The sequence below is a fragment of the Ailuropoda melanoleuca genome, chromosome 2 (genome assembly GCF_002007445.2).
Source record: "Ailuropoda melanoleuca isolate Jingjing chromosome 2, ASM200744v2, whole genome shotgun sequence".
Taxonomy (NCBI): Eukaryota; Metazoa; Chordata; class Mammalia; order Carnivora; family Ursidae; genus Ailuropoda; species Ailuropoda melanoleuca.
In genome coordinates, this window is record NC_048219.1 from 191,288,576 (window position 1) to 191,304,080 (window position 15,505).

At 42.9% G+C, this 15,505-nt stretch overlaps 1 pseudogene; it reads left to right on the forward strand.

The window, feature by feature from the left end:
- Nucleotides 1–10,388: 10,388 nt before the first annotated feature.
- LOC100468821 lies at nucleotides 10,389–11,474 on the forward strand (annotated as a pseudogene).
- Nucleotides 11,475–15,505: the final 4,031 nt, after the last annotated feature.

Consider the following 15,505-nt stretch of genomic DNA (forward strand, 5'->3'; position numbering starts at 1 on the left):
CGGGGGCGGGAGGGCGGGAGGGCGGGAGGAGTCCCCGCTCGCGGGCCATCCCGGGAGGAGGCGGGGAGCGCCCTCTACTGACCACGTGGGAGAGCGTGACACTGGGAGGGGAGGGAGGATTCGAGCGGGTTTGGTGGAAATCTGTAACTTGCGGTGCTTGGACCCCGCATCCCCTCGCGCTACCGCAGGGCATGGGTGCCTCACAGGCGCCGGAAAGCTCCACACCAGACTGCTGACCAGGAATTGTTTCCGGGTAGCGGGATTCTCCGGGTGTGATTCTTTCCTTTTGGCTTATCTGTATCAGGCTTTCTTTTTTCTCTTTTTTAGATGTATTGATGTATTCTAGTGAGAGGAAGCGCGGCGCGGGCGAGCGGGCGAGGGGCGGAGGGGGAGCGAGACCAGCCGACTCCTCACCGAGCGGGGATCCAGAATCAGACTTAAGCCACCGAGCCCCCGGGCGCCCGTGTAAGGCTCTCTACCGTGAGCGTGTCACACTCCCGGAGCTGAGAGGCACAGTTTCGGAGGCAGAAGTCTGCCAACATCCGGACGGACGTGGTGGCCTCGGAGGGAGCGAGATGGCTTCGAGTCTTCTGGGCCACCTTACGGAAGCTCTTTCAGAGCAAGGAGGACTTGTTCTTGCTTTACCCACGGAGATGAGTGCAGCACCTCCCTGTGGACAGAAGTGACCAGCCCGGTGCCTGGGTGGTTCAGTCGGTGAAGCGTCTGCCTTCCTTTCTGGTCATGATCCCAGGGTGCGGGGCTGGAGTCCTGCATCGGGCTCCCTGCTCAGTGGGGAGTCTGCTTCTCCCTCTACCCCTTCCCAGGCTCATGCTCTCTCTCTCTCTCCCCCTCTCTCTCAGCTCTCTCTCAAATAAATCAACAAAATCTTTAAAAAGAAAAAACAGAAACTATAATGTCTGATTTTTTTTTGAATTAAGAATACCATATCATCATGGGATAATGCCAACTTACGTCATTATGACTTCAAAGGTGTTAAGTGTCAGGCCTTAGCCCTAAAGTGGTGACTGCTGAACACTAAAATTTAACAACTTTAGATGCATTCATTTTTGTAAGAAAAAAATTATATAAATAACTGATCTAACATTTCAACTCAAAATTTCAGGGAGAGAACTGTAAGACAGACAAAAGCAAAGCCAGAAGAAAGAAATCATAAAGGCATAATAAAGATGAAAGTTAAATTTGGTGAGTGTGAAAGCAGTAGAATTCATAAAGAAATCCAAAAGTCGATTTTTTAAAGATTTTTTTTTAAGTCATCTCTACACCCAACATGGGGCTTGAACTCATAACCCCGAGATGAAGAGTTGCGCGTTCCACCAACTGAGCCAGGCAGGCACCCCCAAAAGTAGATTCTTAAACAAAAAAAGAGAGCATAAAATAATAAAAATAATAAAAGGAGAGAAAAGTCCAATATAATTAGCAAGTTGAGGTAATTAATGCAGATTATAATGTAAAATTATAAGAATTATAAGAATTACAATTCCCATATGAATATGTGAATAGATGTTAAAATCTTATTGAAAAGTATGGTTCAAATTAATAAAACAGATTTTAAAAATGGAAATCCTTATGTTCCCCTAAGTGAGGAAGAATTTGAAAGCATTATCAAAGAATCATCTTCCCAGAGTCTCTGGAGAGCCCTTGGGCAGTAAGTTCTTTCAGACTCCAAAGAAAACAGCTCGCTCCAGCCTATGTAAGCCATTGCTGATGTGAAGAAGGACAAACTCTCCAACCCCTTGTACGAGGTTAGTATAAGCTGGGTGCCATACCCAGCAGAGAGAGCATGCCTGCGTGGCCCAGGACTCCTGCAGGCTGCAGACGGTCAGAACCCCCATCCAGGGGGGCAGCTAGGTACTTGCTTTCCCATTTGTCCCTAAATCCGATTGATCAGTAGTCCCCCTTGTCCAGGGCAGACCCAGCCTTCACCTTATTTCTGGGACCACCAAGGGGCTTCTGTACTGGATCATTCTCACCTAAGCTGGGTTTTCTTGCTGTCTTCCTCATCACTCCTATTGACTTAGACACGGTTAACCTATTCACCCACCACCCTTTGCCTACACTGCCCACTGAGTGCCTCTGACTCTCTAGCAAGCCATGGGCATTGCTGACCAGCTGCAGACCAGAAGGCCCCCATGGGGACCCTTGGCAAGCGAGGGCTGCCTCTGTTAGGTCTCTGCTAGAGAGAGTGGACTAGCCGGTGTCCATCCTTCCCCTCATGGAGATTGTTGCTTCTCCCACCACCACCTCTCTATCCACCCCGCAGCTGTCCCACCAGCACCTCTGTATTGCCCCTTCACATATCTTGTTCTCTTACCAGGGGAGTGAGTCCCACAGTAAGATTGCTCAAGTCCCTGGAAGAATATGGTTCTTTCAGTTGTGCCCCAAAGATTTCCCCTAGTCCTACAGTCACTGGTAACTGATAGAAACCCAACTGAAAACTAGGTCAAGAAAAAAAGAACTTTTCATGGATGTAACAAATCTCTAGGGCTTCAGGCATGGGTGGGTCCACGTGCTTAAATGATTGGGTTTTTTTTACCTGTTAGCTTTTCTTTTCTTTGAGTTGGTTTGATTCTCTAGCAGGCAGCTTCAGGCTTAGGTGGTCTTTCCAGATAACACTAACAAAAGAAAGAAAGAAAAAAAAGTAAGCAGAATGAGTTAGGGTCCCCAGAAAAAGAAAGAGGAGATACAGCTTTCCTGACACAAGAGAAGTCATTTTAGACCCGCAGATATTTTCCTGGATTTATGCTCTCCTCACCCAAGCACACCGCTGACAGAACTTCCTAGGTGGTGTTAGAATTGCAAGAAATACAAAAACCTTAAAAAGGGGGGGGGGGAGGGCAAAAACCTCAGTAGAAGGATTTAAAAGGAATGCAAAACTAACAGTCTCTACCAGGCCTGGAAATAGCCTAATGATACCAGAGACAATAAATCAGCGGTAAAACTCCCAGTGCTGTTTCAAAGGTACGCGAGGCCCTGCATTCCTGACCCAAGATAAGGACCCCAAGACCCCGTCCAGTTTATTCCAGCTCTGGGCTCTCGGAGCATGCCCATAGCTCCTTCTCCTTGTCCCGCTGTTCTTATCTCTGCCTCCTTATAATGTAAAATCTCCACCCAAGAAGGCCCACAAACCTCGTTCACATAGCATACAACGTAAAGAGGTGTTTCCTGAAGACGCGTGCGCGACCTGGTGCCCGCCTCCACGCACGACGATAAAGCTCCCCTTTCTAGATGTACATCCTAACCTTAAATACAAGAAACTCGCTCACTCCTGCTCTGGGAGTCCCGGCTTGGGAAGGTATTCCCCCTCATCTCCCTATTTGCTGCAAATAGAGGTTCCTCTCTGTGTGACAGCTCCACCCGGTGTAGCCCGTCTGGACTCACCAAGGATCCAATTCACAGTAGTTCAGTTACAGAATGAGTGTCTTTCTGATATTTCTGGCAAAAACGCAAGGAGAGATTCTCACGAGGCTGGCATGTGACACAGGTCTAAGCCAGAAGCAGGGTTTATGGCGAGGAGAATGCAGCCTGCTCAGCAGGACATCACTGAGGTCGGGGAGTGAGGCAGAGGGAGAAGGAGGCTCCCCGCTGAGCAGGAAGCCCGCCCCGGGAATCGATCCTTGGACACTGGGATCATGACCTCAGCAGAAGGCAGACGCTTTGCCGGCTGAGCCACCCAGGCCCCAGCGTCACTAGATAGGGTTTAACTGGAAAATCAAGGGAGGGAATCAAGCGTTTATTCTGCCTTTTCTGTATGAACTGTACCTCAGGATAGCCAGAGTTGCGTTTATAGACTATAGCTAATAAATAAGGGACAAAGAGTAGAATTAGAATATCATTATTTTGTGACTCATGAAAAAATGGATCAAATATCATCAGAGGCTTTCTAAACTACGAAGGAAAAGCTGATGGGGCAGCCTACAATGGCGAGACCGGGCAGGCTAGCAACAGCGGACCCCACTGACAATCTTAACGTCGTAGGAGAGACAACCGGACAGGGTGTCTCCCACGTGATGCGCTAGGAAGCATCCATCCAAGCGCGGCTCAGGTTCCGGCTTTAGGACTACAGCAGGCATTCCCCCAGCTGCCGAAAATGTGGCCCGGCCCGCCGCTGACACCTGGGTCCCTCCCTGGGGGTGTCCACGGGTTTGTACTCCCGCCCAGAGACAGGAAAATGAGAGGGTACAAAAGCCCCCTTTCGCCTCCCTCCGGAGCAATCTGGGGGTTGTCCCAGCTCCAGAGCTCCCATGGGCACTGAGACCTCTGTCTCAGCTGCATCCCTGCCCAGCTGCTCCTCTGTCCCCTCCCGCATCCCGTAGAGGCTCTGAGCCTGAGAACCCTGCCCAGTAAACCTCCTTCCTCAAATCTCCCTCTCAGAGTCTGGGTCCCGGCAACCTGCCCTATGACACCACCTACACTTGCCCCCAAACCTGAACTTCAATCTGATCTATTCTCTAGAAATGCGAGGGGGCAGAGGGACATGGTAAACACCACCACTGGGCTGTTATCGGCAAAACCAGGAAGATGTTCATTCTTCAGGGCAAATTACTTGAGGTCTTCAATGAACAAAGAGCAAGAAAAATGAAAAGAGGGAAGGAAAATTTGCAGATTGAAAGAGACTCCAGAGCCATGTGTAGCTCCTTTGAATGCAGATTTGATAAGCCAAGTGGAAAAAAAAGATGTCATAATCAAGGAAATCTGAACACTGAATATTTGATGATATCGAGGGATTCATGTTTAATTTGTGATAACCTTTCCTTTTTGAAGAACTATTAACTTTCAGAGATACATATTGAAATATCTCAGACAAATTAGCATAATGTTGGAAATATATGGACAAAATATTAGGGAAATTGGGAATATGGGCAAAATAATATAATATTGGGAATATGTTTCAAAATTTTCTGGGGGTTGGGAGAAGGAGGAGGGACAAATGGAACAAAGGTGGACAAAGCTGGGGGACGTGGGTTCGAAGGTTCATTATTCTGGTCTTTCTGCTTTAATATATGCTTGACAATGTCCCTAATACCAGATTTTTTTTAGAACATCAATTTCAACTTAAAAGTTGGCATGCTGTGTAATGGTAAAACACTAGGATGATTCCCACTGTGATCAAGGGCAAAACGTACATGCACACCCACAATCATGAGCTAGCCAGGGCTAGAAGGTCACAATGCAAAAAGACATGAAACAGTAAAACAGACACGAGAAATATGACTAGTGAAAAGGAGGTTATATGATTTGCAGATCGTACAGTTGGCTACTCCAAAAAACCCAAACCAACTGCAATATTTCAGGTTTATGACAGTGGAACAAAGGGGCCTGAATGCAAGACCAGAACTCATAGGAAGAACAGACATGTTTTCTTATATGTTAATAACAATCGATTAGATTATATAATGGTGAGAAGGACCCTATGAAAATAAACGGAAAAAAATTATTAGGAGTAAAAAAAAAATGTTAGCTAACTAGAATTTATTTTTTTTAAGATTTATATATTTATTTGCGAGAGAGAGAGAGACATAGAGAGGGAGATAGAGATCTCCAGCAGACTCCCTGCTGAGTGTGGAGCCTGATGCAGGGCTTGATCCCACAACCCTGAGATCATGACCTGTCCCAAAACCAAGGGTCGGATGCTCAACCATCTGAGCTACCCAGGTGCCCCTAACTAACTAGAATTTAAATAAAAATTTGAGGGAAAAACACTAAAACAAAAAAATTATTGGGAGTAGCCTTAATAATGAATGCAAGAGAAGCGTGAAGAAATGTGAATGTTTTTCTTAGTGGTGTGGAACACGTGTTCCAGGGTGGAGCACTGAGTATTGTAACCACGTCCATCTTTCCAAGTTAATGTTCAGGTTTTAATACAATTTATTTTTTTTAAGATTTTATTTTTAAGTAATCTTCACACCCAATGTGGAGCTCGAACCCACTACTCCAATCAAGAGTCACACACTTCCCCGACTAGGCCAGCCAGGCGCCCCTTAATACAATTCCGACCAAGATGCGGGGGGTCTTTTGAAGAATATTGACATACGATAAATTTCACATATTGAAAGTGTATAATGTAGTAACCGTGACATGCACACTCCTGTCAAACCATGACCACAATCCAGAGAGTGGACTTATCCATCACTCCTACCCCATCCAATCTCTCCCTTCCTTCCTTCTTTCTCTGCCTCCCTCTCCCCCTTCCCTGCTCTTCAGGCAACCACTGATCTGCTTAGTATCATCAGTAGCTCCTTGTCAATCCTTTTTTTCCCTAAATAAGCTCCCCACTGAAAGTGGGGCTTGAACTCACAACCTGGATATCAAGAGTCACGTGCTCTACCCACCAAGCCAGCCAGGCGCACTCAATAGCTCCTTTTCATTTCCTATTCATTGTACGGATAGACTAAATTTTAGCAAGTAGCTGAATTTGCAAATACAAAATCCAAGAATAATGAGTATTGCTATAATATATCGAGATGTATTGTAAATGACTTTCTTGATTGTGGGGGGGGGGGGCTGACAAGCCCAGAATCCACAAGGGCAGACGGTCAGGAAGGGCGAGCTGGAACTCTCCACTGACAGGAGCTGAAGTACACAGGCAGAATTTCTTCTTTTGGGAATCCTCCAGGCTGCTCTTGAAAGCCTTTCAACTGTTTGAATTAGGCCCACTCAGATTATCTAGGATAAGCCCCTTTACTTAAAATCAATTGTCTATGAGTTTGCATCGCCTCACAAAACACCTTCCCAGCAACACCTAGGTTAGTGTTTGAGGAACAGGGGGCTGTCGCTCAGCCAGATTGACACATTAAAAGTCACTGGACAAAATCACACTACCGTTGGAATATTGAAGGCAGAGAAGTATTATGGGGGGCTCGATCCCAGGACCCCAGAATCATGACCTGAGCTGAAGGCAGACGCTCAACCGACCGAGCCACCCAGGGATCCCTGTATTACCCAGTTTCACTTTTAATAAAGAACATGACAACACAAGAGCCAGCGTTTTTGTGCAGGAAAATTCTTGCGAGTGAATGGAACAATGAAACCATCAAAACTGAAAGGGCGTGGCACACCTGTCCCTCCTGCAAATGCATTTAAAGATGCAGCGGGTTTTGTTTAAGGAAAGCTCAATTCAAAAAAGCTGGAACACTCCCAACACTCGGATTGGCTATTTCACAATAAGCTTTTATTGAAGTGCACTCTGAAATTGCTCAGCCAAAGAAGACTCTTCCACACTGCTAGACCCTTAGAAGGCAAGGGCAGATGTACAGAAATTATCACAGAAATTATCCAGCAACTTTCTGGATTGGATCAGAGGAAAACAGTGGTTGCAGTTCCCTTGTCAAATGGTGTGATATATTCTAAAGTAGATGAGATTTCTTTTAACATTGGAAGCAGGTCGTTGAGGAAACAGCAGACTTGCATTCTGGATGAAACCAAAAACACCTCTCCAGGGAGTTGCTTGGGGTCACTATGGGCGTGCTGACGCTTTCTCGCTTTGTGAGTTGCCAGTGCAAAAAACTACAAAGGTTGTCCACATTCTGGAAGTGGTAAAAAAGGCTTTTGCCAAAACAAAAACAAAAACAAAAACATTTGCCCAGAAAGAAACGCTTCATTCTCAGCCCAAATGGACCTCTTGTTTGATTTTGCAAACTTAAGTGATAAAGAAAGCTCTCCATGGTCATCATCATTCAATGCTTTTTACACAGACAGGCACAGACAATAAAGACGTTCCCCATATCTCTGCAAGATGTTTATCAACATTCATAAAAGTCATCAACTTTATCAGAAGGAGGTCTCTCAATCACTGCATTTGAAAAAGTTCACCAGGAAATGGGAAAGCAGTATATGAAATGCTTCTCACTGGCTTTCAAAGGACAAGTCCTAAAGCATTTGTTCAAACTAACCGCAGAAGTCTTACTATTTCTGAGTGAGAAAGCAAGCCCACTTCTGGAAACCCTTTGAAGGAAAAGATGTTATCCTTGGGTTATCTTACTTGGCGACTATTTTTAACCATATGAAGGAGATGTCTTTCTTTTTTTTTTTTATTTTTTAAAGATTTTATTTATTTATTCATTCGACAGATAGAGACAGCCAGCGAGAGAGGGAACACAAGCAGGGGGAGCGGGAGAGGAAGAAGCAGGCTCCCAGCGGAGGAGCCTGATGTGGGGCTCGAACCCATAACGCCGGGATCACGCCCTGAGCCGAAGGCAGACGCTTAACTGCTGTGCCACCCAGGCGCCCCAGGAGATGTCTTTCTATCCAAGGTCCTGAAATGACCATTTGTGATGTTCCTAGAAAATTTAGAAGTTTTCTTGGTTAAGCTGCCAGGACAGAAGAAGAAAACAGAGCCAACAATCTCCTTGCAAATGATCAAAAGCTGGGGAAAAGTTTTACCAGGACAGAGTACAGACACAAGATCCTCTAGCAATTTCCTTGCAGAGAGCCATTTGCCAACTCCTGTAAATACTTCATCTCTTTCAAAAGTTATTTCAATCTTTAGTGTTCAATCAAAATTGAACCATAAATTCACAATTCTTTCCTCTCTGAGATAATGTGTTTCTGAGCTGTGACCCAGCTAAGGATGAACTTATTGTTCTTAGGACAAAAATACTTTTCACATGTAGAATTTAACTAAAGGAGCCTTGAAGAATTCTAGTATTCTTTGAGAAAACCATGTCTTCACTTAGTAAAGCAAGCCCTGGACGCTTAGATAAGTATCTATGCAAATCAAGCTTTTTAGGATTTATACCAGAAAAAAGAAAGCTGCTACAAACATTTTCATACAATTTTGTGTGTGTGTGTGGACATACTAGGTTTTATTTCATATTATTTCTCCTGAGTAAATACTTAGGAATGGAATTGGAGTCATAGGGTAGGTATATGTTTGACTTTACATTATTATAAACAGATATAGTATAAATTATACTATTTTAAACAGTTGGTATAGCTGTATGTTGAACTTTATAACAAACAGCCACTTTCCAAAATGGCTGTACCATGTGTCATTCTACCAGCAATAAGTGAGAGGTCTAGCTCTGCAGCCTTGACAACGTTCGTAACTGTCAGTCGTGTTAATTTGAGCCATGCTGGTGGGTATGTAACAGTGTCTCCTTGTGGTTTTGATTTGTGTTTCTCTGATGACTACTGATGTTGAGCACTTTTTCATGTGCTTTTCTTCTGAATCCAGATGTCTTCTTTTCTAGAGTGTCTGTTTAAGACTCGTCCTTTTATTGGGTTGTCTTTTTCTTATGAATTCGTTATCCTTTATATTTTATGGGTGCAAATCCTTTATCAGAAATACATTTGTGAATATTTTCTCCCAACTTGTGGCTTGTCTTTTCATTTTCTTTTCAGTATCTTCTGATGACCAGACATTTTAATTTTGATGAAGTCTGATTTAACTTTTTTTCCCCATTTATAGTTAATGCCTTTCATATCCTAAGAAATCTTTCCCTACCCTTTAGTTATAAAGACATTCTCCTTTGTTTTCTTCTAGAAGCTTTATAGTTTTACATTTTGTATTTATGTCTCTGATCCATCTTGAATTAATTTTTGTATATAGTGTGAAGTAAAAGTTGAGGTTCATTTTTTTGAGAGAGAGAGAGCGTGCAAACATGCTTGAGGGGCAGAGGAGGGGCAGAGGGAGAGAGAGAGAATATTAAGCAGGCTCCACGCCCAGCGCGGAGTCCTCCAAGTGGCTGGATCTCATCACCCTGAGATCATGACCTGAGCTGAAACCAAGAGTCCACCACTTTGCTTCACCGACTGAGCTGCCCAGGTGCCCTAAGATTCATGTTTTAAAATATGAATACCTAGTTTTCTAAACACTATTTGTTGAGAAGACTGTCTTTTCCCCACCGAATGCCTTAGTACCATTATAAGACAATCAATTAACTGTGTATATGAGGAATTACTTCTGGAATGCCTCTTCTGTTTCATTGATCTATATATTTACCCTTACAACAATAGCCCATGGCCTTGCTTGCTGTTGTAATAAATCTTGAAACCATTTAATGTAAGTCCTCCAGTTTTGTTTCTTTTATTTTTCAAGATTGTTGACTATTCTACTCTTTTGCATTTCCGTATAAGTTTTTAAACCATCTTGTCAATTTCTACTAAAAAGTTTGCTGAGATTATGATGATTGAATTGAATCTGTAAGTTTGAAGAGAATAATATCTTAAAAATATTTTGTCATCTCATCCACAAACCTGGTGTGTCTCTCCAGTTATTTAGTTATTTCATTTCTTCTCACAATGTCTTCCTCATTTTTGCTGAATTTATTTTGCAGTGAGGAAGAGGAGAGCAGCTGGCAGGCGCGGTCAGAAAGGAAGCGGTGAGTAGTGGCCATCAGGGCAGCGCCAGAGAGTGGGGCGGCCAGGAGATGGGCCAGCGATCCGGGTTGGTGCCCTTCTGCCTGTCCTCTTCCCATCCCCGAGCCCCAAACCAGAGCAGTAAAAGGCTGCCCAACACCAATCACGATGGGGTGCAGAAGCCCTCAGAAAAAGAACAGCAAGAAGCAATTGAACATATCAATAAAGCACAAAATGCGATACACAGACTTAATGCACAAGCCAGTGAGGAGACTTTGAAAGGAGACCAGAAACATAACAAACTCTACTAACCATTTTCTCCAAAGAGGTCGGAAATGATGGCCCGGATTGCACATTTTGGGGGTAATAACATTTGACGGCCATCCGCAAGTGTCTGCACTGCCTGGGGAGGATGATGACGAGGCGCTGCGTTGTTTGCCAAGAGCTGAATTGACAGAATTTGAAGATATTAGATCCGGTGACAGCATAGATTTTTATTTTGGTGAAAACCCTTACTTTGAAAACAAAGTTCTTTCCAAAGGATTTCATCTGAGTGTTGCTCTACCCTCAAAGCCCCCCGAAGTCAAGTGGAAATCTAGAAAGGATTTGACAAAACGTTCAAGTCAGGAGCAGAATAAAGCCAGCAGGAGGAGACAGCGTGGGGAGCCAGAGAGCATCTTGTCCTGGTTTCCTGACTGCTCAGGCGCAGGCGCAGGCGAGTGAGGAGAGGCTGGCAGAGATGATACCTGGCCAATCCATGACAGCACTCCATGGCTCCCGTCGTGGATGAGGAAGAGGAGGAAGGAGAAGAAGGTGACCATGTTGAAAAAGAATTGGCAGATATTGAGGAAGAGGGGATGAGGATGAAGATGAAGAAGATGAAGACGATGTGGAGGGGGAGGAAGGAGAGGAGCCTGAAGGAGAAGCTGAGTAATGGAACACATAGTATCCAGCCTTCCTTTTTACATTTTCTCGAATTGCTGGGAACAAGTTGCAGTCCTTCTCTCCACCCCCCACTTTATGCTCTATCACCTTGTTTTTTGAGGTCTCTTTTCACTCTTTTACACCAGTAAAGGTTCTCAACTATCTTGGGAGGAAAAACCTTGAGCCATACACATTGGGAAAAAAACTCTACCCCTTTCTGTTCCAAATTCATTTTCATCCCTTCCTGTCTCAACAAAAACTTTATGGAATGAACACCACCGTTGTCTGTAGGGGGAGAAACAAAACAAAACCACCTTCTGCTCCCTTAGCTCGCCGGAAGCTGGAGGGTGCTAGGGCTCTGTGTAGTAGTGCATAGAATTCTAGCTTTTTCCCTCCTATCTCTGTCTATGGGCTGAGAGATTACACTGTCCCCATGTGAATATGGATGCTTGGCATTTACCAACATGTATCTGTCCACTTTCTGCTTATTAGTGATCACAGTTATTTGGGTAGATTCCTTAGGATTTTGCTACATAGGCAAATCATACCATGAGTGAATAAAGTTTTAGCTCTTCCTTCCCCATCTTTATGCTTTTTAATTTCTTTTCCTCGGCTTATTGCACTGGACTTTTAATACAGTGTTAAGTAGAAATAGCAAGAGCATGTCTGCTTGTTGTGTTCATTATCTCAGAAGAAAAATGTTCAACATTTCACTATGAAATATGATGCTAACTGTAGGTTTTTCATAGATGTTCTTCACCAGTTTAAGTTTGTTGAGTTTTTTTTAAATATTGATTGTTGAATGTTGACAGATACTTTTTCTACTTTTATTTGAACATTTGTATTTTCTCCTTTGTTCTAGAATGTGTAATGTGAATTACACCAATTTTCAAATTTTAATCAAATTTGAATTGAGGATACACCCCACTTAGTCATGATATATTATCATTTTTGTACATTGATAGATTTAGTTTGCTAATATTTTTAAACAATTTTTATTTATGTTAATTAGGGATATTAGCCTTTTTTTTTTCTAAAGATTTTATTTATTTATATGACAGAGATAGAGACAGCCAGCGAGAGAGGGAACACAAGCAGGGGGAGCGGGAGAGGAAGAAGGGCTCCCAGCGGAGGAGCCTGATGTGGGGCTCGATCCCATAACGCCGGGATCACGCCCTGAGCCGAAGGCAGATGCTTAACCGCTGTGCCACCCAGACGCCCCAAGCCTTTTTTTTTTCTTGTAATGTCCTTGTCATATTTTGGTATCAGTGCTCATGAAACAGATTGGAAAGTGTTCCCTCCTCCTCTATTTTCTGAAATAGTTTGTGTAAGATTGGTGTTATTTCTTCCTTAAACATTTGATAGAATTGACCTATAAAGCTGTCTGAGCCTAGAGTTTTCCTTGTGGGAGTGTTTTAAATGATAAGTTCAATGTCTTCATAGATACAGGGCTAGCTGTTCAGATTTTCCATTTCTTCTTGTGTCAGTTTTGCAAAGTTGTGTTTTCAAAGAATTTGCTCATTTTGGCTACATTGTTAAACTTACTGGAATAGAGCTGTCCATAATATTCCCACATTATATTTAATATCTGTAAAATCTGTAGTGATATGTCCTCTTTCATTCCTGATATTGGCTATTTGTGTTTTCAGTTCTTTTTTCTTACCAGTTTTGTTATCAATTGTACTAATGCTTTTAATTCTTCCTGTGGATTACTGTTTACCTTGATTTTTCTGTTATCAATTTTCATTATTTTACTATTTCCTTCTTCTGCATATTTTGAGCATAATTTTCTCTTCCTTTTTTACCTTAAGCTAAAAACTTAGATCATTAATTTTGAACCTTTTTCCCATTCTTTTATAGAGCATTTAAAGTTATAAATTTCCATCTAAACACTGCTTTAGCTGCATCCCAAAATGTTTATCATTCATTTTGTAATATTACCTAATTTCACCTGTGGTTTCTACTTTTTTTTTTTTTTAAGATTTTATTTATTTGTCAGAGAGAGAGAGAGAACACAAGCAGGGGGAGCAGCAGGCAGAGGGAGAAGCAGACTCCCCACTGAACAAGGAGCCCAATGCAGGACTCAATCCCAGGACCCTGGGATCATGGCCTGAGCTGAATGTAGACACTTAACTGACTGAGCCACCTGTGGTTTGGACTGCAAGTGTGCTAATGAATTCTCTCACCTCCATTTATTTGAAAGTGATTTATTTCTCCTTCACTTTTGAAGAATACTTTGTAGATATAGAATTCTAGATTGATATCTCATTTAGCACTTTAAAGATATTGTTCATTGTTGGGGTGCCTGGGAAGGTCAGTCAGTTAAGCTTCTAACTCTTGGTTTTGGCTCAGGTGATAATCTCATGGGTCAAGGGATCAAGCCCCTTGTTGGGTTCTGGGCTCCATGCTCAGCGGGGAGTCTGCCTAAAGATTCTTTCCCTCTGCCCCTCCCCCCACTCACACTTTCTAAAATAAATGACTAAATCTTAAAAAAAGAAAGATATCATCCATTGTCTTATATTTTTCCTGATGAGAACTTAGCCATCATTCTTACAGATGTTCCTTTGCAGGTAATAGGTCTTTTTTGTTTGGCTGTATTAAAGTTTTCCTTTATCTTTGTTTTTCAACAATTCAGTTATGATGGGCAGAGATGTGGCTTCCTTCTTGACTCTGCGGGTTGTTTCTCATCAAATTTAGAAATTTTCAAGGATTATTTTTCAAAAAGGTATTTTTCAGCCCCATTCATTCTCTCCTCTGCTTCATGGACTCAATTACACATATGTTAGGCAATTTGATATTGTCACTGAGGCTCTCTTCATTTTTTCTTCAATCTTTTTTCTCTTTGAGCTTCAGTTTGAATAACATAGGGGGAAAAAGTGTCACCTGAGTGTCTTTGTTAGGTTTGATGAAGAGTGGAGAGTTGTAGAAACATGTGATAGGATGTATGAGCTAAGAAGTTATGAGCTAAGTTCATTAAGGTATAAGCTAAGTTCATTAAACTGGGGGAGACAGCGAGGACTGTTCTTCAAATTTCTCTCGGTGTTCCTGTCTTCAGAGATAAGGGTGCTCCTTTCCTCTGGGTATAGGGAGGGCATGTTGCACTTGGGGGTCTATGACCTGCTTCAGGGAAGGTCAGAGAGTCCTTCCTATATCTGCTGTTTCTCCGATTCCTTCAGCTTGAAATATTCAATATGCCAAGATGCTATGTTTTGGGTAGCATGTCCTGAACTCTGTCAATATTTTCCATTGGTCTTCTAGTTAACTGATCCTTTCTTTGGCTGTTAAGCCCTTCTAGTGAATTTCTTAAGATATTTTGTTTTTCAGTTCTAGGCTTTCCATTTGGTTCTGTTCTTGGAGTTTCCATCTCTCTCCAGGAATTCCCCATTTCTTTATTAAATATATTCATCTTTTCCTGAAAATTATTTAACATATTTTTAAAAAGATTTTATTCATTTGAGAGAGAAAGAGTGCACACAAGCAGGGGGGAGGGGCAGAGAAAGAGGGAGAAGCAGACTCCCCGCTGAGCAGGGAGTCCCAATGCAGGACTCAATCCCAGGACCTGGGATCACGACCTGAGCCGAAGGCAGATGCTTGACTGAGCCACCCAGGTGTTCCTATTTAACATTTATTTGTAATGATTAAAGTTCTTGCCTACAAATATCAACATGCAAGTTATGTTTATTGACTGTTTGTCTTGATGGTGGACTACATTTTCATACTTCATTGCATGCCTTATTTTTTTTAAAAAGTAAACTCTATGCCCAACATGGGACTCAAACTCGTAACCCTGAGATGAAAAGTCACATGCTCTACAGAACCAGCCAGGCACCCCTAGTAATTTTTTTCTTACTGGACACAGCATGTTGCCCTGTAGCGTCTGAATTCTATTATCCTCCTCTGAACACTATTTTGTTCCAGGCAACTAAATTCCTAACAGATCACCTTGATAATGTGGGAGCTTAGTTTCAAGCTTTAAGCTTTGTTACGGTGGGTCTATTTTGGTTTTACATTTTGCCCTTAGTCCTAGGCTCGGTCCTTATGCCTGGAATGTGGCTGTTACTTCTACAGTATAGCCCTTCCAAGTTTCAAAGAAAAGCTTGAAGGGCTTATCAAAACCCTCTAACTGGGCAGAACTCGAACTCCAAACTCTCTCTCCCTAGCACCAAGCAGCTGCTAGCATCTGTAGCCAGCTCTTCCACCTTTCCACTGTTGTTTTCCCCTGGGCTCATTAGGTACTTGCCCCATGCAAACACAATTTAGGACT